Source organism: Gossypium hirsutum, chromosome A10, assembly GCF_007990345.1.
Source record: "Gossypium hirsutum isolate 1008001.06 chromosome A10, Gossypium_hirsutum_v2.1, whole genome shotgun sequence".
Taxonomy (NCBI): domain Eukaryota; kingdom Viridiplantae; phylum Streptophyta; class Magnoliopsida; order Malvales; family Malvaceae; genus Gossypium; species Gossypium hirsutum.
In genome coordinates, this window is record NC_053433.1 from 88,528,957 (window position 1) to 88,554,966 (window position 26,010).

At 37.9% G+C, this 26,010-nt stretch overlaps 1 non-coding gene across 1 annotated transcript; it reads left to right on the plus strand.

Moving 5' to 3' along the window:
- Positions 1-12,637: 12,637 nt before the first annotated feature.
- LOC121209290 (small nucleolar RNA R71) lies at positions 12,638-12,744 on the plus strand. Its single transcript, XR_005904404.1, has one exon. It is a non-coding gene; the product is annotated as a small nucleolar RNA R71 (small nucleolar RNA).
- The last annotated feature ends 13,266 nt before the right edge of the window (positions 12,745-26,010 follow it).

Consider the following 26,010-nt stretch of genomic DNA (forward strand, 5'->3'; position numbering starts at 1 on the left):
AAATTGAGTCCGAGATTTATTGGTCTATATGAGATTATCGAGCGGATTGGGCCGGTTGCGTATAGACTGCTGTTACCACCTGAGCTAGAAAAGATTCACAATGTATTTCATGTCTCGATGCTTCGTAGATATCAATCCGATCCTTCACACGCAATTAGTCCGACTGAAGTTTAGATTAAGCTCAATATGTCGTATGAGGGAGAACCGATTCGTATACTGGCTTGCGAAATTAAAGAATTAAGAAATAAAAAATTTTGTTGGTCAAAGTACTGTGGCATAAACACGGAGTTGAGGAAGCAACGTGGGAGCCAGAGGATACAATGAAAGAGCATTATCCGAACCTATTCACTGGTAAGATTTTCGGGGACGAAAATCCCTAAGGGGGGAGAGTTGTAACAGTCCGATTTAGACCCTAATCAGAACGGTGGTTTGAAACCATGAATCTGAGTCAGTAAAATATTTAAATATTTTTTTTATTATTTGTGAATTTGCATGTGTGAAAATTTCGTACGAAAATTTGATTGTTTGTGTGATTAATTTGATAAAAGGACTTAATCGCGTAAGTTGAAAACTTAATAGTTTAAATCATAAAGGTTGATTTGATAGTGGCTTTTTAATATGGGGTATTAATGTTGCAAATGATCCATTAATTTAGTGATGGCCTAGTATACCATAAAATATATGTTTATGTTATTATATTTATAAGGTTAAATAAGTAAAATATGATAAAAGTTAACATATAATATATTAAAACATAAAAAAATAATAAAGCCAGGCATTCATACTTTGTAATTGCTGAAAATAAAAGAAGGAAGAAAAGGAAAAAGAACCTAGGTATTCGGCCATTGTTGATCCAATTTTAAGGTATGTTTTGTTTCGATTTTTGATAATTTTTATATTTTTGAGATCGTTGCTTTGAGTACTACCCGACCCATGCTTAAATTTTTTATTTTGGTGAATATTTTGAGATATGCCATTGATGAATATTTGTGCTTTGTGATGTTGTTGATAAATTATGAAAGATATGTTTTGGATTAATATGTTTTGTATTGGGGTTTTTGATGATTTTGAGTAAATAGGACTAAATTGCAAATAATAATAAATTGAAGGACTAAAATGCAAAATAAATGAAATATATGGATTAGTATGGACATAAGGAAGATTCGACCCTGCTATGATGTAATGAGATTTTGAGTATTTTGTGTTTTATACAATTAGGACTAATTTGTAAAAAAGTATGAAATATCAGGGTAAAATGGTAATTTGCCCATTTTTGTGTTGTTGGATTAAATTGAATGAAATTTGGTTTAAATGAGGTTAATTTTAAATTATATAGACCAAGAACAAAGGAAACCGGACTTGGATTTGGGAAAAACAAAAATAGTCGAATAGCCGAGTTGTAACGTTCGTCGATATCCGAGGTAAGTCTTTAAGCAATTAAACATGATTTATTTTGAATATAAAATGATTTACTATGATGAATCAAATTGCATAATGTATTAGTTGTTAGCTGAATGAAATATGTAAATAAATTAATGTGATTAAGTTGTATTTGAATGATATCAAAACCTCTGAAAATGTGTATTTGTTACATAGAATATTATACGATTTGATATATGTGAAATGTTGTGGAACGATTTTTGTATTTATGATATTCGGGCTTTGAGCCTAGCAAGCCTTGAGCTGGTGACTTTGATCGGGCTTTATGTCTAGCAGGCTTAGTGCCGGTGTGAGATTCAGGCTTATGCCTAGCAGGTTTTATACCGGTGATTTGTTTTCAAGTCTATGATTATGAGAATTCAAATTTATTGTGGATATTGAGCAAGTGAAATTGAGCTAAATTGCATTGTCTATGTTCGGCCAAAAAGGTAAGTACATGTGAGCTTATATAGAATTTGAATATTCGATTATATGTGATGTTGTCTTATATGTGCATATTCGGCCATAAATAATGTTATATTAAATTTGAACTATAAGTTATATGTGATGTTTTATTTATCTTTTAAATTCAGTCACATGTGAATATATAATGAATCTTGTGAATTTGGCCATACATGTAAATGAATATGTGATGAAATATTTGATCTTGTATAATCGGCTTATAGGAAATATATGTGGTGATATATACTTGATTGTGAATACTCGGCTAAGGTATTTCATTAAGATGAAGTATAACATTAAGAATATAATTTGGTTAGTTTGAATGTTTTAATTATTTATTGAATTGTTTAATTTGCTTAAGACTTACTAAGCTAAGTTAGCTTACCCTGTGTGTTTTGTTACTCTATTATATAGATTTTTGGCTGTAAATTACGAGCTCGGGGATCGTTATCGAAGTCATCCACACTATCGTCAACTTTTGGTATTTCTAGAAGTCTATTTTAAAACTTTTGGCATGTATAGGCTAATTCGTATTTTGTTTGACTTTGAATATGTATAACTTTAACCATGCGAAAATGGCCTAATTTCCATGATAGATTTGTTCATTTTTGGATATGGTTTGAACTTACTTTTAGTTGACATGGTATATATATTATATGTGAATGAAGTATGTGATATATGTGGTATGTTTAAAAAGGGTTTATTGATGTTAGATTTGAAAGTGGATTGATGTAATGATCATATATATATTATGAAATAATTATTTGTTTCAGTTAGGTTTTTGGTTGAATAAAATATATTGGAATGATGAGTTTAGAATATGTAACTTTTATCAGGTTTATTCATGTTTTCATGTGTGGATGTATATTTGTTTGCAATATAATAAAGTTGAAAAGAATATAATAATAAGGACTTGCTTATTCGGTTAATGAAATGTAAATTTACCAAATGAATAGTATTTTGTATAATAATATGTTTGATAATGGTTTATTTAGTTTTGTTTATAATGTTAAGCATGTTTAATGTAAATTTGGAAATGCATGGAATGAAACATACATATGTTCGAATATGCATAGGTTTGTTTAGTTCTGTTTGCATGGAAAATGTATGAGTTTTATAATTGGTTTTGAGGTTAAATAATGGTTAAATATTGGGATTGTTTTGTTTAATAAGACTTATAAACGAAACATTGATAAATGACCGGTTGAATAGTGATTTTATGTAATAGTTTACTATGGAAATTATATACATTTTTGTAAAAATGATAATTATGTGTACACATATATATTTATGTATATATTTTGTGAATTTGAATGATGGCTTGGTAAATTATGAAAGTATAGGTGTATGTATATATTTGCTAATGAATAAATGATTCATAATAATGAAATCTGTTTGAAATTGTGAAAGTTCAAAATTTTGTTTTTTTTTACTATAATGCTTCGTAACCCTAGTCCGACGATGATATGGGTTAGGGGTGTTACATCTAGAATGACAATTCAATATTGACGCACTCAAGGCAACAATAAAAGTGGGTATGAAAGAAATAATAGATGCTCTAAAGGCTCAAGATCTCACAAAAATTATGGCTTTTTAATGTTTAAACCTGTGAATTTCAACTCAAGATAATACCTAAAGTTGGGGAAACAACCTAAAAAATTGTAATTCTCAAAAATCAACTTTATCATGCTTGATTCTCTAATTCCTTAAAGTTTGAATAGTCAATGCATAAATGCCTATGTTTTAATTCAAGACATATTAATAGAAAATCATAAATCAATCAAAATTCATTCTAATAATGATATGAGAAGATCAAATGAGAATAAGGCAAAATTCAGGGATTTTTCTGATAATGATATAAAAGACCCCCCACACTTAAGATGTACATTGCCCTCAATGTATAAAGTTAGATTTACAACGGTATAGATATAAGATCATAAGATAGGGAGAGAAGTGAAACTTCTTGAATGATGAATGGATTCCTTGAATTGGAGTTATGGAGAATAATCGGCCAAGTGCCCTAATAAGAGTGGAGGAGGATACTCCGGTGGTGGTAGAGGTTCATTAGGCCATAAGTCCTACGCCAAAAGAATATTATATCTGGTAGTAGCTATGGTCGTGGTCGATCAGGACGTGGCAATTGTGGAGAACCTTTGCCAGTGGAGGTTCAAGTTCCTAGGTAATGATGAGCTTTGGAGCTCTTTATAACTGTGATAACATCAAGAACTCTTTAGGAAATATAAGGAGGCATAATTACTCGTAATAAAATAGCCTAAACTATAAATTGTTCAATAAAAATTATAAAACCTAAAAATGAAATAATATTAAAGGAAAGTAAAATAAAAAGTACTTTAGGGCGATAAATAAAGATAAAAATAATAAATAAAAAAGTTCTTAAACATCGTCATCGCCGGTTGGTTTGTGAGGTGGTGGTGGCGATGAGATGTGAAGGTGCTGACAAATCTGATGAAGAGTAGCATCAATGTGATCAAAGCGCTGAAAACACCGCTGCTCAAATCGAGTAAGGCGCTCAGAGATGTCAGAGTATGAAGCCGCCGCATGAACTGGACAATGGATGGGTAGTGGCTGAGACAATGGGTCCTCATGACGTGGAGGGACATCATCAGTAATGTCCTCTGGGTCTTCCTCCTCAGCGGATTGGACGAGGCGGTACTGAGGAGGGTAGGTTCCACATCGTTTCTCGATCATCCTCATATGTAGCATACTCGAGATGCTCTGTGGGGACATCTGGCCGATGAGGGTGAGGGAGGATGATTGTGCTACTGTGCTGAGGAGCCCGAAGTGCCGTGCCAGTCTAGTTACATAGGGGCGAATGGAGATGACTCCTCTCCTATGCCGCTCCGTCTGATGGCGGATGGCGAGGGTAATGAAATAGGCAAGGTCGAAGACATGTCCGCTCGCCATACTCCATAAAAAGTAGGTGTCATGAGTGTTGACTATGCAGTTGCTCTCCCGCCATCCTGTCAGAGTGTGAGCAAGGATAACGTGCAAGTATCTCAGGGATGGAGCGAGAGCTGATGCATTGGAGTGGATGGGGTCATAGGTGGCCGAGTTAGGGACTAAAGCTCTCCAACACTTTGAAGGAGAATAGTGGATATGGCGATGAAGGGTGTCGAGCTCGTTGTCATCCATGAACTCCTCTGTATACAGCCCTAGTGCAATTTCGAACTCTGGTACGCTCAACTGGCGAACCAAACCACCGAGGTGGAACTGGATCATTCCTGGATCATCAAACTCCGTCATAACGGTTTGGAAGTGAAAGGTCGAACAGAGTTCCAGGGTGAGCTCGAGGTACGTCGCCTCGATGATCCCAAAGAAGAGTTCCCACGAGTCAGTTGTCAGAAGAGCTCGGACTGCGTCAACTAGTTGGACTTGTTCAAGTGTGGCCCAGTCAATGCAGCAGCCCATACCTAAGGGTTGGGCCCGAAGTATCTGAAAGAGTTCTTCCTGGGGTCCGAAGGGGTATTGAAGGAAAGGGTGGCGAATCTCAGCGGTAGGACCCAAGGATGACGTTGCTCCTTTCCTCTTCTTCGAAGCGGGGACGGTAGTATTTTTGCCACGTGAGGTTGACATGGTATACCTACAATGAAAAGTCGAAGTTAAAACAATACTCCCCAAGAATGGCATGGAGAGGTATGCAAGTATGTTAACATTAAAGAAGAATACTTCATGGGCGTCACAGGTAACAGGTAAGATAAAAAGTAACTAAATCCTAATGGAAATCATTATTAACAATAGGAACATGGGAATAGTGCTAAATGGAGTATCTAGTGAATAAATGCATGCGGGTTTGATAATATGAAATATGGTGTGGGTAAGCATGAAATCCATGTAAATAAGAAAAATGGATGAATGTAGCATAATGCATTGACTAAAATGGAAATTTTCTAACAAAGAGCATAAGTATTACTATCATTGTAACCATAAATATTTACCCAAAATGGTCAAATAAAATAATAAAAAATCATTAAATAAGTAAAATATTTGAAGAGAATAGAAAGAAAAGAGTAGACAAACGCAAGATGGAAGAGCTTGGGTCGGCGCACGGCTGTGGTAAGGAGGGCATGGGCAAGAGTTGCGGTGCCTAGTGATAAACCGTAATTCGTACATATTTTTATCCCATGCTTAGCACATGTTATGGATTATTTTCCTTAAAATTGGTGAATTCGATGCTCCTAATGCCTTAATTTCATGTTTTATACTTAGGTGAACATAGGAGAGTGAAAAGAACGATAAACGAGCCAAAAATGGAGAAAATGGGCCAATGTACGAAATCAACACGGCCTGGACCTCCTCACACGGGCAGACCACACGACCGTGTCAATTTGGAAGAATAGAAGCACGACTCACACTAGTAGACTACATGGCCATGCTTATTTAATAGGCTTGACAACGGCCTGAAGTAATCGCACACGGGCGTGTCACACGAGCGTGTCCTTACCGAGCCCAAGTTTAGTCCAATTCAGAAAAGGCTAATTTTTAGGGTTCTTAGGCATTCTAAAGCCTATAAATACACCCTAGAGGAGGGGACACACAAAGAAGGAAGTAGGGAACTGCTCAAGGAAAGCCGATTGATCCATCTCAGAAGCCGGATTCATCATCAAGACTGAAGATCTCCCCTCAATTTCCCTCCAGGAGTTTTGGGTTTTTCTTTATGTTTTGTATTTATTATTCTTCTGAGATGTGTACCTTTTTAGTTATGAACTAAAACCTCTAAATACCTAAGGGGAATGAAACCTAAGACAGATCTTGTTATTATTATCTGAATTGTATGATAAATATTTGACTTGTTTTTAATTATGTGTTCTTAATTCTTGTTTTGATATTCCAAGATTTTGATTCAAGTTAAGCTCTTATTCAGAGGAGGAATAGACCTTGTCTAAGAGTACATTTGTCATAATTAAGCGGAGTTGATTGCGCGCCTAGAGATAGGGTGACGAGATTTTGCCGGATTAGGGTGGAACCTAATAAGGGAATCCATAGATCGAGTTAATGCAACCCTAGGGAGTTAATTAGAAAGAGATTTCAATTATTCAACCTAAGGTTAGACGTTGTTAGTCTCGAGAGGGATAATAATATGTGACAGCCTTAAATTGACCTTAGTCGGAAAGTGGTTTCGGGACCGCTAAACCGAGTCACCGAAGTATTTGAATATGATATTTATTGTCTAAAATATGTGAATATGAATGTGTGAAAGTTTTAAGCTTCGATTTAGTCGATTGCATGTTAATTTAGTTAATAGGACTTATGTGTGACACTTTTGAAATGTGATAGGTTAATCTATAAGGATCTATTAATGCATGTTGTAAAAATGATGGGTTTGCATGTCAAATTTCCATTTATGATAAGTAGTGGCCGGCCATGGTATGGGCTATTATTGATAATATGTATTTTTCTATTAACATTTTTAGTTTACAAAATAAAATAATGAATTAAGAATAATAAAACATGATGTGAGTGGGAGGAGAAACCAAAGTTGTTTCATCCTTGCTCCTCCATTGCCGTGACTTGAGGGAGGAAGAAGAAAAGAATTCTCTTGTTTCATGTTCGGCTGGGTTGATGTTTAGGAAGAGGTAAGTACTTTGAAATTCTTAAAAATTTATACATAAATAAGGTGATTAGTTCAAGTTCTATTCATTCCATGGATTAAGTTTTGGTTGTTTGGAGGTTTGATATTCGGCCAAGTAGTTGAAGCTCTTAGTACATATATTTCTTTTCTTTTTCTTGAAGGTTGAAATTGGTTTGTTCATAGGGAGGTGCCGAATGTGGCCATTGAAGGGTCTTAATGAACAATATGTGTGGCTTGGGTTTATAACATTTGGTTAAGGAATTTTGTGTGCTAGCAAGTTTGGTTTAATATATAGATGTAAATCACCTTGTAATTGATAATTTGAAGAGTAGGAAATGGCAAATTAAAATGATGTTGGGTAAATTTTTAGTTTAGTTGTGCTTAAGCATTCGGCATTAATGTTGATATTGGCTATTAATATGAACAAGATAGAAAATCGGTTATAGATGTGATTGAGTAATTCGGTCATTGATGGGCATTATTGTAACCTAATTGAATTTTTGCTAATTTTAATTTCAAGGTGGAATTTGTATATATAAGTTAAGTTGAGCGGTTAGGGCCGAATGAGGTATATAAGATATGAAAGCATGCTAGAATTAAACATTAGTGAATATGTGTGATTGTACTAAATTTTTTACTTGAATTCTGTTAGGTATAGTCATGGTATGAGCTCATTAAGGATACTACCTTATAAGGGAATATAGCTTTAGTTAACTTTATGTGTTATGCGTGTGTTAACAAAATTAATGATTTGGATGTTATTATAGGTAATTATGCTAAAGACTTTTGCGGCTATGTTTTGTACCCGTGTGATGACTCTAATGTCTAATATATATATATAAGGGTTAAGTACCTTGAATTTCTCTTTGATGTTCAAAATGATTAAATCAATTTATTTGTTAAATTAAGCTCAAGAGCAAAGGGGAACTAAATCTGATAAATGAAAGGAAAAAGTAATCGAATAGCCGCTGAAGTCGTTCGACAACATCCGAGGTAAGTCTTTGAGTAATGGAACTTAGTTTATGATTTGATTAAGCCATGACATATAATCATAACAAATAAACGACGATGTAATGATTCTACTTAAATTATATATCGAGGAAATTAGTTTATACTATGACTAGTAGCCGAATGTGTAAAGAGACCATGTTATGAAGCAAATCAAAATCATGCTCTTTGTATGTGGCTATTGAGCCGAAAATGGTAATGGTTGATAAGTGTTTTGTGTTTGAGTTCTAGTAACGAAAATGAAAAATAGATGTGTTATGATTTATTGATATATGTGCATGATTATTCGGATGATATCCGGGCTAAGTCCCGAAGGCATTTGTGCTAGTGACTATATCCGGGCTAAGTCCCGAAGGCATTTGTGCTAGTGACTATATCCGGGCTAAGTCCCGAAGGCATTTGTGCTAGTGACTATATCCGGGCTAAGACCCGAAGGCATTTGTGCGAGTTGCTATATCCGGCTAAATCCCGAAGGTACTTGGGTTTGGAAATGAGTGATCTTGCTGTAATAATTTCAATTAATACGCTCATAAAATCCAAACGATAAGGTATGTTTCGTATATGCATCGGAAAAGTTGATTCCTTTTTAAATAGTATTCGTTCAATTGATTAACAAGCTTCCGGCCTTTAGTTAGGTTTGATCCTGAGTGTATGAATATAATGGCTGAAGCGTGAAGTAAACATGATTCTGGGAATATGCGTATACGCAATCATTCATTTAGTCATACAAACGCTACACTTTAGTTGTGAATAATTTCATTACTTAAAACTTACTAAGCATCCAAATGATTATTCTGTTGCTTTAATTCTCTGTTTTATAGATTTTGTTCGTCAGCTATCGGACTCGGGAGTGTCGAAGTAGAAGTCATCCACACTATCTAAGCCCTTTTGGTACTCCTTTAGTTGAATTTTGATAATGGCATGTATAAGTCTGACCCTTGTTGTTAATTAAGTATCTTTTGGTAATGTATATTCGTATAGCCTTGCGAAAATGGCTCGTATATTTTGAAGTATATCATTACGGTCTTATGATATGGTTATTAAGTGGTATGGTAATGTTTGGTAAAGACTAGCCATTGGAATGGCCGATCACGGTCCTATTGGGGCTACGTACGTCATGGCTAATCGTGATTATACTTGAAAATAATGTATGTCAATTTACTAATTGATTCTTGGAAAATTATGAAATAGGTAAAATTTACCTTAAATATATGCTGACAGCAGCAGTGATGTGAATTTGAAAAATCACTAAAAATAGTAGGAATGGAATTAAATAGTGAATAAATTATGTGATCATTTTTCGAAAAGTAATTCCCCAATTCTATTTTCTGTGAATTCTTAGTTTAGTTAATTAGTTAGTTAAAACAAACCCCATAACTCCTAGGCTAGATAATAAAAAGACAGTCATTACTAGTACTTTTAGTTCCTTTGGGTTCGACAATCTGGTCTTGCTAAAGCTATACTACTGTTCAATAGATACACTTGCCTTCATCATGATAATAGTTAGTTTCAAGAACGATTCATTATAAATATTTAAAACTTGTCACGAATATCACGTATCAGCTAGGGTTAGGGATTTTGGGGAAGGAGATGATGAATAGTGAGGGGTTTATATAGATTTTGGGGCACAAGGCCGTGGGGCACACCCGTGTGCCCTTATTTCAGCCCGTATTTATCGTGATTTTCAAATTTAGGCGCGTCTGAAATTTGACCCACGCCCGTGTTCTACTTTGTTCGCTTCTCCCACGCTCGTGTATATAGGTGCACGCCCATGTTGTTTTATCTGTCTTGAGCACGGGTGGTGGGACACGCCTGTGCTAAATTCTCAGTTTCAACCACGATTTTGAGACACGGGCGTGTCTTACGCTCATGTTGTTTTGACAGGCTCGCCCACGGCCACATCGCACGGCCGTGGCAACTTATCGCCTCTCGTGTTGGGAAACATTTTGCCCTATTTTCACACGACCGTGAGACACGGCCGTGTCTTCGCTCTTGGTGTGAACACGGCCTAAGGCACGCCCGTGTGCCTGGCCGTGTGGATTAGAAAACTGGTGTTTCAAGGACTCAGTTAGTGATTAGATGTTAAAAACTAAAATTTTAAAAAAATTAATACTGTTAGTGCTCGTGTTGCCTCCCGAAAAGCTCTTATTTAGAGTCTAAGCTCGACTTACTTCTCTTTGCATGGTCATGGTGGTTCAAGGAGTTTACATTCCTCATCCCTGCTATTAGTTTCTTCAGATAAGGTTTTAGATGAGTATTATTTACTTGAATGTACCGAATTTGGGATAAATTACCTCAACTGTGCTGTATGGGAAAATGCTAAGTACCGTAAAAGGGATTTCTCCATTAGGTTTAGAGGTGGCAATCCGAGGGTCTGCTGCATCCAGTAGTACATTGTCTCCAACTTTGAGTTGATTTGGTAAGATATTGAGCTCGTCATGGCATGGTTTTGGTTTATCGTGTGTCCTTATTTTATGTGTCCGCCATCCATCTAGTTCCTCAACTCTTAGCCTTCGTTCTTCATAGATAGGTCCCTTGTCGTCACTCGAACAAGGCTCATGTGCGCTCTACGAACCTATTTTTTGCATAGAGGGTTTTACCATATGATTAGTATTAGTAGTACGATTTATACAATCACCCACAATTTTTAATGTGTTACTCGAATTACAAGCTTGAAGGGTGATTGTTTCGTCTCCCACATGAAGTATGAGTTCACCTGTGCGAACATCAATTATTGTTCTAGCAGTTGCTAAAAAGGGCCTCCCTAAAATTAAAGTAACGTTACTATCCTCCTCTATGTCTAGAACAACGAAATCAACTGGGAATATAAATTTGTCAATTTTAGCAAGTACATCTTCAATAATACCCCTAGGAAATCTGAGCGTTTTATCGGCTAATTGAATACTCATCCTAGTTTGTTTGGGTTTCCCAAGACCTAGTTGCTTAAACATTTTGTAAGGTATGACATTGATACTAGCCCTTAAATTAGCCAAAGCATTATTAACATCTAAGCTACCAATTAAACAAGGAATAGTAAAACTTCCTGGATCTTTTAATTTGTTGGCTAGCTTATTCTATAGTATAGCTGAGCAAACCGCATTTAGCTCCACATGCGACGCCTCATCCAACTTCCACTTATTTGTTGAAAGCTCCTTTAAGAATTTGACTGCGTTTGGCATCTGCGAAAGAGCTTCAATAAACGGTAGGTTAATATGTAAATTCTTTAATAATTTAAGGAATTTACAGAATTATTCGTTTGTGCGGTCTTTCCTTGTAGCATTGGGGTATAGCACACGAGGTTTGTACTCTTTACTTACTGGTGTTTGTTCACTGTGGTCTACCTCAACTTTGCTTTTACTTACCACGATTCCTTGCCCTGGTTCTGGTTCAGGTTCTACTAACCCTTCCTTGTCTTATATGGTAATTGCGTTGAGTTGTTCCCTTGGGTTAGATTCCGTGTTACTTGGCAGGCTACCTTGTGGTCATTTAGATATTAATTTGGCGAGTTGTCCTATCTGAGTTTCGAGCCCTTGGATCAACTCTTGTTGATTCTTAGGTGCTGTCTCGGTATTCTAAAAATGAGTTTCTGACACCGAGATGAATTTTGTTATCATCTCCTCAAGGTTCGGCTTTTTCTCTTGTTAGTAGGGTGGTTGTTGGAAGCCTGGAGGTGGTGGTCTCTGATTCCCTTGGCCTCTCCATGAGAAATTTGGGTGGTTCCTCCAACCTGCATTGTAAGTGTTATTATAAGGATTATTTTGAGATCGAGGATTATTACCCATGTAATTTAACTACTCGTTCTCTATGTTGTGGCCATAGGGTGGGTATTCTAAATTGCTTGATCCACATCCACTTACTTCGCACTGCATTACTGGGTGAACCTGTAAAGAACCAAGAAAACCGTCAATTTTTCTATTCAAAAGTTCTACTTGATTAGAGAGCATGGTGACCGAATCGACGTTAAAAACACCGGCTATTTTCGTTGGCTTTGTCCTCATGACTTGCCACTGATAATTATTCAGTGACATCTCTTCTATAAATTCATAAGCATCCTCAGGAGTCTTTTTATTGATAGTTCCATTAGCAACTGCGTCAATCATCTGTTTAGTGGAAGGATTCAAGCCATTGTGAAACGTTTGAACCTGTAGCCAGAGTGGTAACCCATGGTGAGGGCATCTTCTCAAACGGTCCTTGTATCTCTTCTATGCATCGTAGAGTGTTTCTAAATTGATCTGCACAAAAGAAGAGATATCATTACGTAATTTAGTCATTTTAGCCGGTGGAAAATATTTTAATAAAAACTTTTCGGTCATTTGTTCCTAAGTAGTGATTGACCCTCATGGTAACGAGTTCAACCATTGTTTAGCTTTGTTCCTCAATGAAGAGGGAAATAACTGAAGACGAATGGCATCATCAGAAATACCATTGATTTTAAATGTATCGCAAAACTTCAGAAAATTCGCCAAGTGAGCGTCGGGATCCTCGTCCTGCAAACCATCAAACTGAACAAATTGTTGTATCATTTGAATTGTGTTAGGTTCCAGTTCAAAATTATTTGCGGCAACAGCAGACCTAACTATGCTTGATTCAGTTCCTGTTACAGAAGGTTTAGCATAATCATACATAGTACGCGGAGCAAGATTCTGATTAGCAGCAATCGCAAGAGGTAGCGGATTTTCCTGGTTTTCAGCCATCTCCTCGGTTGTGGTGTGAATATAGTCCTCTTGCTCTTCCTCTCTGTATCTTAAGCTTCGCCTTATTTCTCTTTTGTGTTTTCGAACTGTGCGATCGATCTCACTATCGAAAAGTAATGGTCCTGACGGGTCTCTTCTGTGACAACCCAAATTAGGCCCCGGTCGGAATGTGGTTTCGAGACCACATTACCGAGCCAAAAATTTATTTTCGTGTTTTAATTGCATAAATTGTTGTGTGACAGTGAATATATGAGAAATTAAATGCTTAATATTAGCATTAGGATTGTGAATTAATTCAAAAAGGACCTAGTTGACGAAGTTAGAAAAGATGATAGATGAATTATAAGGATTAATTAATAATAGGGTGAGGAAGCATGGCTTTGCATGTCAAATTGCCCATAAAATTCATGGTGGCCGGCCAAGGAGTGATGATGCTCCACTCATTCTAATTTAATATGTTTTCTTTTGGTGAACAAATGATGGGGATAATAATAGAAAAGGGAACAAAAAAAATGGGTGTCATACTTGCCATCTCCTAGCCGAAAAACCAAGAAAAAGAAGGGGAGAAAAAAACTTGGAAAGAATTCGGCCATTGCTTGTGCCTAGGAGGAGTGTTTGATGTTGTGGCATGAAAATGAGGGAGTTTGAATGCTTAATAAGGAGGGAAGAAGGAGTGTTCATGTTTTCTTTCTTTTGCAATTGTTCTAACTAGAGGAAGAAGAGGAAGCAAGATTCGGCCAAGGTGGTCCTTTAAGTGGATTAAGGTATGTTAATGCTCTATCATTGAAAATCTTTGTAGATTTGGAGTGGCCATCAAGTATAGAAGCTAGCTCATGGCAAATGTTTTTTTTGTAAAGTTAAGAAGATGACATTCGGCCATGGATGGTTGTATTTCTTTGATGTCGTTTTTGATGCTTTAGGGTATTGAGGGTTGATTATAGATGAGGTGAGTTTCTTGATTTAAAATTTGATGGATGTTAAGCTAGTTAGGCAACCAAAGGTTCAATATTTTTGTTATGTGGTTATATGTGCATTTCGGCCATGGTCTTTGTTTGAATTTGAGATTTGTAATGTGATTTTCCTAAATTGTCTATGAATTTTTGGTTGTTGATTTCATGGTAATGGTATATTGAATCCATGAAAATTTAGTAAGGTTGCATTCGGCAACTTGCTTGGAATTAAAAATTGATGTCTAAGCTTAGGTGATTTCGATGATGATATATATATATATTCATAAGTATATTTAGTTGATTCGGCTTTGGTAGTTGCATGAGGTTATTAGCCGAATATACTAACATACATATACATGTGAAATTGGATTGTAAATATTTAGCAAGGTGGTTAAACTAGTTAAATTATTGATTTAGCTCAAGGAGCTAAAGGAGGTGAATCGAGCAAAGGCAAAGAAAAGGTTATCGAGTAGCCGAGTTGGAACCGTCTTACCCAACACGAGGTAAGTCATTAAGCATGTAGTTGGTATTATTTCAAATGGTCATAATGTGTATGTATTGATGCTGAATGGAATGAATAAATATACATATATATATATGCATGTACGTATGTGATGATGAAATTGTTGAATGAAAGAAAAGAGGTAAGATGTACTGAGTTGTTGATCTCGGCACTAAACGTGCGGGATAACCATTTATGACCATGAGATTGGCGCTAAGTGCGCGGGATTAAATTGTACAGCACTAAGTGTGCGATTCGACTATGTTGCACTAAGTGTGCGAAATGAATATGATGCACTAAGTGTGCGAATTGACCATGCGGCACTAAGTGTGCGAGTTTGACTATGTAGCACTAAGTGTGCGATTGGATTACGTAGCACTAAGTGTGCGAGTTGATTATATAGCACTGAGTGTGCGGGCTCAATATACATTCGTGAATCATTATGGACACTATGTGTGCGACACTATTGAGTCGATCGCGGACAGCGGATCGGGTAAGTGTCTTGAGTACATGGCTAATAGGTGCTATGCTTATACTTGGTGTTGAGCTCGGTAAGTTGAACCTATGTGACAACTATACTTGAAGTCACGTACATAAAATTTATCGTAGGATGGGTGAAAGGCCCTTTAGTCGTTTGATTGTAACGAAAATAAATTGATTTATGAAAATGCTTCAATGTCCTATTGATGAGTATATGGATTGTGAATGCATGAATTGATATGAAATTGAATCGATAGGTTGGAGGAACTATGGTATGGTTCGGTATGGATGGAGTAAATTGTCTCGTTCCATTTTGTTTCCTCTTGTGATAATGTTATTGATGGATGGTAGTGCATTGCTTTTGACTTACTGAGTTATAAACTCACTCGGTGTTTCCTTGTCACCCATTATAGGTTGCTTGGACTCATCTATTTTTGCGGGGTCAGGCCGTCGTCGAAGTCATCACATCGGATAGCAAGTTTTGGTACTTTCTTCTTAGTTGGCTTAGAAGAACATTTTGGCATGTATAAGCTATTACGTTGTGTTTGAATTTTGGCATGTAAACTTTAAGCCATGCGAAAATGGCACGAATGTTCGATTGAGTTGGATCAAGGGTAGGCATGAGATGGACCTAGTTACTTTCGTAACAGATGCTGGCAGCAGCAGTGTCATGAGATTGAAAAATCACTAAAAATAGTAGGAGTGGAATTAATTGATGAATAAATTATGTAATCGAAGCTCGATGAGTCTGCTTTCATGAGGAAGTAACGAAAAGATCATATGGGCAGTATATTATGAGATAATCAGATTATAGTGGGACAGGGCCAGAACGGTTTCTGGATTCCCTGCTCCGACTTTGGAAATTCATTACAAATTAACCAGAGATAATTAGGGGTCGTACCATATATGTACAGATTCCTCTCTGAGTCTAGTTTTCATAGAAACAAACAGCATCAGTATTGAAGCCCCGTGTAGGGAGATATCCAAGTCGTAATGGGCACAGGTCAGTGTAGTCGATCCCTGCAACTTGGGAGACTTTGACTAATAAACTGTACTAATTGGCCAGACCAAAAATTCTAGAAAAAAATACATAGATGGGCACATGAGTCTAGTTTCGGGGAAAAATTACGAAACTGATTTTCGAGTTACGAAACTCAAGATATGATTTTTAAAACGACTAGTACACAGATTGGGCAGTGTCTGGAAAATAAATTTTGTAAGGGGTTAAAGTCAGTTAACACCTCGTGTTTGACTCCGGTGTCGGTTTCGGGTTCGGGGTGTTACATTTAATTGGTATCAGAGGTATGGTTTAGTCGGTTCTAGGACTACCATAGCACGTATGAGTCTAGCTATACATGCCATAATGTTAATGTTTAAAAGGGTGATGACTTCTGACGGTTGAAATGTTTTTGTTTTGATTAGTAAATGGATCCCGGTGAAGAAAGAACCCTAGCGGATGACGTTGAGAGCGTAGCGGCTGCTCCTGCACAAGGGACGCTGCCTGTTGAACCTCAGTCATCTGCGAATAATCAAGGTGAGGGGGCTAAACAAGCCTTCTTTACCATGATGAATGAGTGGGTCGCGCAATATGCCCGAACCAACCCGGCTGTCCAACAATTCCCAAATTTGAATAATCCACCCCAAGAGCCTGTAATGCCATCAGTCGCTGATCCTGTGAGGCTGAGTAAGCCACCTGTAGACTTGATTAGGAAGCGTGGGGCCGAGGAGTTCAAGGCCATAGTAACTGATGATGCCGAAAGGGCCGAGTTCTGGCTTGATAACACCATTCGGGTGTTCGATGAATTGTCATGCACACCCGATGAATGTCTAAAATGTGCTGTATCTTTGTTGCGAGACTCAGCCTACTATTGGTGGAGGACCTTGATTTCCATAGTCCCGAACGAGCGAGTAACTTGGGACTTCTTTCAAACGGAATTCCGGAAGAAATTTATTAGCCAACGTTTCATTGATCAGAAGCGTAAGGAGTTCTTGGAACTCAAGCAAGGCCGTATGACTGTATCTGAATACGAACATGAATTCGTAAGACTTAGTAGGTATGCCCGGGAGTGTGTAGCTGATGAGGTTGCTATGTGCAAAAGATTCGAGGAAGGATTGAATGAAGATTTAAAGCTACTAATGGGTATTTTGGAAATAAAAGAATTCGTAACACTAGTCGAACGAGCCTGCAAGGCGGAAGAACTTGGAAAGGAGAAGAGGAAGGCTGAATTTGAAGCTAGAGATTATCGTAAAAGATCGACGGGTAAAGCTCCGTTCTCAGCTGTAAAGAAGTTCAGGGAGGACATTAATAAGTCGAGGGCGACTGCGGGAATTTCCATCAGGGCAAGACCGTCGATGGGCTCCCGAGCTACTTCAGTAGCTAGTGTGGGCAATAATCGTCACGAGAAACCTGAATGTCCCCAATGTGGAAGACGACACCTAGGTGAATGTTGGGGCAAGTCTACTAGCAGGGCCTGTTACGGATGCGGTTCGAAGGACCACTTCATTAGAGATTGCACGGAGCTGGATGAGAAGAATAAGATTCAAGGTGCAAGACCTAGTGGAGTGACATCTAGAGGTAGACCACCGAGATTTTTAGGAGGCAGGGGTGGTAGTCAGAGGGGGCCTCTGATACGGCCGATCGCGCCGAGAACCGTACTCCTGCTAGAGCATATGCCATTCGCGCACGAGAGGAGGCATCCTCCCCCGACGTCATCACTGGTACCTTCACTCTCTTTGATACTAATGTGATTGCATTGATTGACCCTGGCTCTACTCATTCATATGTATGCGAAACCTTAGCATCCAGTAAGACTCTACCTGTTGAGTCTACTGAGCTAGTAATTCGAGTGTCAAACCCTTTGGGTCAATGCGTACTTGTTGATAAAGTGTGTAAGAGATGCCCTCTAATAATCCGAGAATCCTGTTTTCCGGCCGATTTGATGCTTTTGCCGTTCGACGAGTTTGATGTTATTCTTGGTTTGGATTGGTTAACCGCGCATGATGCGGTTGTGAATTGCAAAAGCAAGACTATCGATTTGAGGTGCGCAAATAACGAAATAATTCGAGTTGAGTCTGCGGACTTAAGGGGGTTGCCAGCTGTAATATCAGCAATGTTGGCCCAGAAATATGTAAGGAAAGGGTGCGAAGCATACCTCGCGTATGTAATTGATGACAAGGAGTTAGAAAAGAAACCCGAATCGGTGCCGGTGGTTTGTGAATACCCGGATGTTTTTCCTGAAGAGTTACCGGGTTTGCCACCTGTTCGGGAAGTAGAGTTTGGTATTGAGCTTGTACCTGGAACTACGCCAATTTCGATTGCTCCGTATCGTATGGCACTAACCGAGTTAAAAGAGTTGAAAGCTCAGTTGCAAGAATTGACGGATAGAGGTTTCGCTCGACCGAGTTTCTCACCTTGGGGTGCACCAGTATTGTTCGTGAAAAAGAAGGACGGAACCATGAGGTTGTGCATTGATTATCGTCAACTGAATAAAGTGACGATAAAGAATAAGTATCCGTTACCGCGTATTGATGATCTGTTCGATCAATTAAAGGGAGCATCGGTGTTTTCAAAGATAGATTTGAGATCGGGTTATTATCAGTTGCGGATTCGAGATTCAGACGTACCCAAAACTGCTTTCAGAACGAGGTACGGTCACTACGAGTTCTTAGTGATGCCGTTTGGGCTCACTAATGCCCCTGCGGTGTTTATGGATTTGATGAATCGGATCTTCAGGCCGTATTTGGATCGGTTCGTAGTTGTGTTTATTGATGACATCTTGGTCTATTCAAGAGATGAGACCGAACATGCTGAGCATCTGAGGCTAGTGTTGCAAATTTTGCGGGATAAGCAGTTATATGCTAAGTTCAGTAAGTGTGAGTTCTGGTTAAGAGAGGTTAGCTTATTGGGTCATGTGGTATCCGCATCGGGTATTCGGGTTGACCCGAGCAAAATTTCAGCCATACTTAACTGGAAGCCTCCGAGAAATGTTACCGAAGTCCGGAGCTTTCTAGGGCTCGCCGGTTATTACCGACGATTTGTCAAAGGTTTCTCGATGATAGCCACACCAATGACGAAGCTACTTCAGAAGAATGTTAAGTTCGAATGGACGGAGAAATGTCAGAAAAGCTTCGATCAACTGAAAACTCATCTGACTGAAGCTCCAATTTTGGTGCAACCCGAATCGGGTAAAGAGTTTGTCATTTATAGTGACGCATCCCTACTTGGGTTGGGTTGCGTATTGATGCAAGAAGGTCGAGTTGTGGCCTATGCGTCAAGACAATTGAAGCCACACGAGAGAAATTATCCGACCCATGATCTCGAACTAGCCGCCATTGTGTTTGCATTGAAAATATGGCGACATTATTTGTTTGGTGAGAAGTGCCATGTGTTTTCGGATCACAAAAGTCTCAAATATTTGATGACTCAACGAGACTTGAATCTGCGACAAAGACGTTGGTTTGAGTTGTTGAAAGATTACGAGCTTGTCATTGATTACCACCCGGGAAAGGCTAACGTGGTTGCGGACGCCTTAATCCGGAAATCACTGTTTGCTTTGCGAGCGATGAATGTACACTTGTCTGTTCTACCTGACAATGTGTTAGTAGCTGAATTAAAAGCCAAACCATTATTGACTCATCAAATTCGTGAAGCTCAGAAAGTCGATGATGAATTGGTTGCAAAACAAGCTGAGTGTGTTCCGAACAAGGAATCGGAGTTTCAGATTGATGATGATGGTTGTTTGAGGTTTAGAAGTCGTTTGTGTGTTTCAAGGAATTCAGAACTCATTCCGATGATTCTGAACGAAGCCCATTGTAGCCGAATGTCAATTCACCCGGGGAGCACGAAAATGTACAACGACTTGAAACGTTGGTTTTGGTGGCATGGTATGAAACGAGACATCTCCGACTTTGTTCCGAGATGTTTAATATGTCAACAAGTGAAAGCGGAACATCAAGTGCCTTCAGGGTTCCTTCAGCCGATCATGATACCCGAGTGGAAATGGGACCGAGTCACAATGGACTTTGTGTCCGGACTGCCATTGTCCGCAAGTAAGAAGGATGCGATTTGGGTTGTTGTTGATAGGCTGACTAAGTCGGCTCACTTTATCCCCGTGCGTACGGATTTTTCATTAGATAAACTAGCCGAATTGTATGTTTCTCAGATTGTGAGATTACATGGAGTACCTATTTCTATCGTGTCGGATAGAGATCCGAGATTCACCTCGCGATTTTGGAAGAAATTGCAAGAAGCTTTGGGTACCAAGCTGCATTTTAGCACCGCTTTTCATCCCCAAACCGATGGTCAATCCGAGCGGATAATTCAGATACTCGAGGATATGCTGAGATGCTGCATCCTTGAGTTTAGTGGTTCATGGGAACGGTATGTACCTTTGATCGAATTCGCTTACAACAATAGTTTCCAATCAAGTATTAAGATGGCACCTTACGAGGCTTTGTACGGTCGTAAATGCCGTACACCATTGTTTTGGACTGAGCTCGGTGAAAGTAAAATTTTCGGAGTTGATTTGATTAAAGATGCCGAACAGAAAGTAAAGGTAATCTGTGAAAGTCTGAAGGTAGCCACAGATCGTCAGAAATCGTATGCGGATTTGAAAAGAAAAGAAATTGAATATCAGGTTGGAGACAAAGTATTTCTCAAAGTTTCACCCTGGAAGAAGGTGCTTAGATTTGGTCGTAAGGGCAAATTGAGTCCGAGGTTCATCGGTCCGTACGAAGTATCCGAACGAGTTGGACCCGTTGCATACCGATTAATTTTGCCCCCTGAGCTCGAAAAGATTCACAACGTTTTTCATGTCTCGATGCTTCGACGATATAGGTCCGATCCATCGCACGTAATTCCTCCATCGGAGATCGAGATTCAATCTAATTTAAGTTACGAAGAAGAACCAGTTCGTATTTTAGCACATGAAGTAAAAGAACTACGAAACAGGAAAATCTCATTAGTGAAAGTACTGTGGCATAAACACGGAATTGAAGAAGCCACTTGGGAACTTGAGGACTCTATGAAGGATCGATATCCAAATTTATTTACCGGTAAGATTTTCGGGGACGAAAATTTCTTATGTGGGGGAGAGTTGTGACAACCCAAATTAGGCCCCGGTCGGAATGTGGTTTCGAGACCACATTACCGAGCCAAAAATTTATTTTCGTGTTTTAATTGCATAAATTGTTGTGTGACAGTGAATATATGAGAAATTAAATGCTTAATATTAGCATTAGGATTGTGAATTAATTCAAAAAGGACCTAGTTGACGAAGTTAGAAAAGATGATAGATGAATTATAAGGATTAATTAATAATAGGGTGAGGAAGCATGGCTTTGCATGTCAAATTGCCCATAAAATTCATGGTGGCCGGCCAAGGAGTGATGATGCTCCACTCATTCTAATTTAATATGTTTTCTTTTGGTGAACAAATGATGGGGATAATAATAGAAAAGGGAACAAAAAAAAATGGGTGTCATACTTGCCATCTCCTAGCCGAAAAACCAAGAAAAGAAGGGGAGAAAAAAACTTGGAAAGAATTCGGCCATTGCTTGTGCCTAGGAGGAGTGTTTGATGTTGTGGCATGAAAATGAGGGAGTTTGAATGCTTAATAAGGAGGGAAGAAGGAGTGTTCATGTTTTCTTTCTTTTGCAATTGTTCTAACTAGAGGAAGAAGAGGAAGCAAGATTCGGCCAAGGTGGTCCTTTAAGTGGATTAAGGTATGTTAATGCTCTATCATTGAAAATCTTTGTAGATTTGGAGTGGCCATCAAGTATAGAAGCTAGCTCATGGCAAATGTTTTTTTTGTAAAGTTAAGAAGATGACATTCGGCCATGGATGGTTGTATTTCTTTGATGTCGTTTTTGATGCTTTAGGGTATTGAGGGTTGATTATAGATGAGGTGAGTTTCTTGATTTAAAATTTGATGGATGTTAAGCTAGTTAGGCAACCAAAGGTTCAATATTTTTGTTATGTGGTTATATGTGCATTTCGGCCATGGTCTTTGTTTGAATTTGAGATTTGTAATGTGATTTTCCTAAATTGTCTATGAATTTTTGGTTGTTGATTTCATGGTAATGGTATATTGAATCCATGAAAATTTAGTAAGGTTGCATTCGGCAACTTGCTTGGAATTAAAAATTGATGTCTAAGCTTAGGTGATTTCGATGATGATATATATATATATTCATAAGTATATTTAGTTGATTCGGCTTTGGTAGTTGCATGAGGTTATTAGCCGAATATACTAACATACATATACATGTGAAATTGGATTGTAAATATTTAGCAAGGTGGTTAAACTAGTTAAATTATTGATTTAGCTCAAGGAGCTAAAGGAGGTGAATCGAGCAAAGGCAAAGAAAAGGTTATCGAGTAGCCGAGTTGGAACCGTCTTACCCAACACGAGGTAAGTCATTAAGCATGTAGTTGGTATTATTTCAAATGGTCATAATGTGTATGTATTGATGCTGAATGGAATGAATAAATATACATATATATATATGCATGTACGTATGTGATGATGAAATTGTTGAATGAAAGAAAAGAGGTAAGATGTACTGAGTTGTTGATCTCGGCACTAAACGTGCGGGATAACCATTTATGACCATGAGATTGGCGCTAAGTGCGCGAGATTAAATTGTACAGCACTAAGTGTGCGATTCGACTATGTTGCACTAAGTGTGCGAAATGAATATGATGCACTAAGTGTGCGAATTGACCATGCGGCACTAAGTGTGCGAGTTTGACTATGTAGCACTAAGTGTGCGATTGGATTACGTAGCACTAAGTGTGCGAGTTGATTATATAGCACTGAGTGTGCGGGCTCAATATACATTCGTGAATCATTATGGACACTATGTGTGCGACACTATTGAGTCGATCGCGGACAGCGGATCGGGTAAGTGTCTTGAGTACATGGCTAATAGGTGCTATGCTTATACTTGGTGTTGAGCTCGGTAAGTTGAACCTATGTGACAACTATACTTGAAGTCACGTACATAAAATTTATCGTAGGATGGGTGAAAGGCCCTTTAGTCGTTTGATTGTAACGAAAATAAATTGATTTATGAAAATGCTTCAATGTCCTATTGATGAGTATATGGATTGTGAATGCATGAATTGATATGAAATTGAATCGATAGGTTGGAGGAACTATGGTATGGTTCGGTATGGATGGAGTAAATTGTCTCGTTCCATTTTGTTTCCTCTTGTGATAATGTTATTGATGGATGGTAGTGCATTGCTTTTGACTTACTGAGTTATAAACTCACTCGGTGTTTCCTTGTCACCCATTATAGGTTGCTTGGACTCATCTATTTTTGCGGGGTCAGGCCGTCGTCGAAGTCATCACATCGGATAGCAAGTTTTGGTACTTTCTTCTTAGTTGGCTTAGAAGAACATTTTGGCATGTATAAGCTATTACGTTGTGTTTGAATTTTGGCATGTAAACTTTAAGCCATGCGAAAATGGCACGAATGTTCGATTGAGTTGGATCAAGGGTAGGCATGAGATGGACCTAGTTACTTTCGTAACAGATGCTGGCAGCAGCAGTGTCATGAGATTGAAAAATCACTAAAAATAGTAGGAGTGGAATTAATTGATGAATAAATTATGTAATCGAAGCTCGATGAGTCTGCTTTCATGAGGAAGTAACGAAAAGATCATATGGGCAGTATATTATGAGATAATCAGATTATAGTGGGACAGGGCCAGAACGGTTTCTGGATTCCCTGCTCCGACTTTGGAAATTCATTACAAATTAACCAGAGATAATTAGGGGTCGTACCATATATGTACAGATTCCTCTCTGAGTCTAGTTTTCATAGAAACAAACGGCATCAGTATTGAAGCCCCGTGTAGGGAGATATCCAAGTCGTAATGGGCACAGGTCAGTGTAGTCGATCCCTGCAACTTGGGAGACTTTGACTAATAAACTGTACTAATTGGCCTGACCGAAAATTCTAGAAAAAAATACATAGATGGGCACATGAGTCTAGTTTCGGGGAAAAATTACGAAACTGATTTTCGAGTTACGAAACCCAAGATATGATTTTTAAAACGACTAGTACACAGATTGGGCAGTGTCTGGAAAATAAATTTTGTAAGGGGTTAAAGTCAGTTAACACCTCGTGTTCGACTCCGGTGTCGGTTTCGGGTTCGGGGTGTTACATCTTCTGTTCATAAACTAGAAAAACCTATCAGAAGAAAATAAAATAAAAGTTAGAAAAGTGAAATTAAACTAAAAATAAATTGCACTAAAATTAAATATGGCTAAAGTAATAAAAATTGGATGTTCCTAATATCTTAGTTCCCAAGCAACGGCGTCAAAAACTTCATACGTGATATTCGTGACAGGTTTTAAAAATTTATAATTAATCCCTCTTGAAACTAACTATTATCACGGTGAAGGCAAGTGTACCTATCGAACAGTAGTATAGTTTTAACAAGACCGGATTATCGAACCTAAAGGAACCAATAGTACTAGTAATTACTTTCTTTTTATTATCTAGCCTAAAAATTAAGGGATTTGTTAGTCTAAAGTAATTAATTAAACTAAGGGTGCACAGAGAGAAAATTGGGGAAAAGCTTTTGGGAAAACTCGATTGATTAAGACAATACCCAAGGAAAAATCCACCTAGACTTCACTTGTTATTTAACTCTGAATCAGACGATTTATTCATTTGACTTGATCCGTAGAAATCCCTAAGTTATATTATTATCTCTCTCGAGACTAATAACGTCTAACCCTAGGTTAATTAATTGAAATATCTTTCTAATTAACACCCTAGTGTTGTATTAACTCGATCTATGGACTCTCTTATTAGGTTTCACCCTAATCCAAAAAAATCTTGTCACCCTATCTCTAGGCGTGCAATCAACTCCACTTAATTACAACAAATTTACTCTTAGACAGAGACTTTTTCTCCTCTGAATAAGCGTATTAACTTGAATCAATATCCTGGAATATTAAAACAAGAATTAAGAACACATAATTAAGAATAAGTCAAATATTTATCATACAATTCAGATAATAATAACAAGATCCGTTTTAGGTTTCATTCCCTTTAGGTATTTAAGGGGTTTAGTTCATAATTATGAAAGAAAACATCTCAAAAGAGTAAAGATAACAAAACATAAAGAAAACCCAAAAATCCTGAAGGAAATTGAAGGGAGATCTTCAGTCTCGACGAAGAATCCGGCTTCTGAGATGGATCAATCGACTTTCTTTGAGTAATTCTTTACCTCCTACTCCGTGTCCCCCTTTCTAGTGCCTCCTCAGGTATTTAAATAGGCTTTAGAATGCCTAAAAGCCCTCAAAAGTGGCCTTTTCCAAATAGAACTATACTTGGGCTCGACAGGTACATGCTTGTGTGCGATTGCTTCAGACCGTGGTCAAGGCTGTTAAATAGGCATGGGAGTGTGGTCTACCCGTGTAAGTCGTGCTTTGATTCTGCCAAATGGATACGGCTGTGTGGACTACCCGTGTGAGGAAGTCCAGGCCGTGTTGATTTCTCATGTTGGTCCATTTTCTCCGTTTTCGGCCCGTTTCTCGCTCTTTTTATTCTACTATGCTCACCTAAGTATAAAACATGAATTAAAAGACTAGGAGCGTCGAATTCACCAAATCTATGGAGAAATCATCCATAAATGTGTTAAGCGTGGGATAAAAATATGTATAAATTACGGTTTATCACATATGAAATAATACATTATATCATTCCTAATTTAACAAATAATCATAAAATTTCAACCATATGAACTTACCTGACTAAATTGCAAAAATGCTAGGATTCAAGGGCATTTTGGTAATTTTTATTTTCATCGATTTTCCTTCCGATCTTGATCTAAATTAATAATTTCATTCAATTTATTAACTTAGACAATAAAACAATTCATTT